This window comes from Octodon degus, unplaced genomic scaffold (assembly GCF_000260255.1).
Source record: "Octodon degus isolate 3935 unplaced genomic scaffold, OctDeg1.0 scaffold00158, whole genome shotgun sequence".
Lineage (NCBI taxonomy): Eukaryota > Metazoa > Chordata > Mammalia > Rodentia > Octodontidae > Octodon > Octodon degus.
Genome location: NW_004524734.1, coordinates 5502356 through 5503086, shown reverse-complemented (window position 1 = coordinate 5503086; position 731 = coordinate 5502356). Strand labels below are relative to the sequence as shown.

General features: G+C 48.7%; 1 protein-coding gene across 1 annotated transcript in view; it reads right to left on the bottom strand.

The window, feature by feature from the left end:
* Positions 1 to 731, bottom strand: part of Slc30a9 (solute carrier family 30 member 9) — a 107883-nt gene that overhangs the window by 87728 nt on the left and 19424 nt on the right. The gene's annotated exons all lie outside the window — the stretch shown is intronic.

Here is a 731-nt window from a genome sequence, read left to right as displayed (position 1 = left end):
AAAAAAAAAAAAAAAAAAAAAAAAAAAATCAGGTAGATTAACTACTTAAATGCATGTACATGTCTCACAACAGATAATGTAAAATAGTTCTTAGGGCCCAGGGAGATAGCTCAGTGGTCTAAGTGTGCCTTCCTGGCAAATGCAAGGACCCAAGTTTGATACCCAGTACTGCATGCCATGCTGACCCCATGCCATGCTGGCCCCATGCCAAGCTGGCCACCGAGACTGGGCATAGTGGCGCACACCTGTAATCCCAGTGTTGGGGAGGCTGAGATAGGAAGATCCCCATGAGCCTAAGGTGCATAGCAAGACCCTATGCAGACCCCCTATACCAAATAAATACAAGATGAAAGAAAGAATGAAAATTCTTAAACAAAAAATATGCCATGTTAAAATCAGGCAGGCATGGTGTCTCACACCTGAGGCAGGAGGATTGTTGCAAATTCAAGATCAGTCTGTAGACCAGACTACAAAGTGAGCTCAAGGCCAGCCTGAACTGCACAATGAGACCTGGCGAGATAGCTCAGCAGACAGAAGCACCTGCTTAGGCAAGACTAGGCAAGCAAGGGACCACGGTTCGATCCCTGGCACCACATGCCATGCCAGCCCCACCCCAGGGCAGGCTGAGCTGGCCACAGAGTCTGGGCGTGGTGACACACACCTGTAATCCCAGCACAGTAGACATGGAGTAGGGAGAGGAGACAAGGGAACATGAAGTGGGGGAGGTAAAC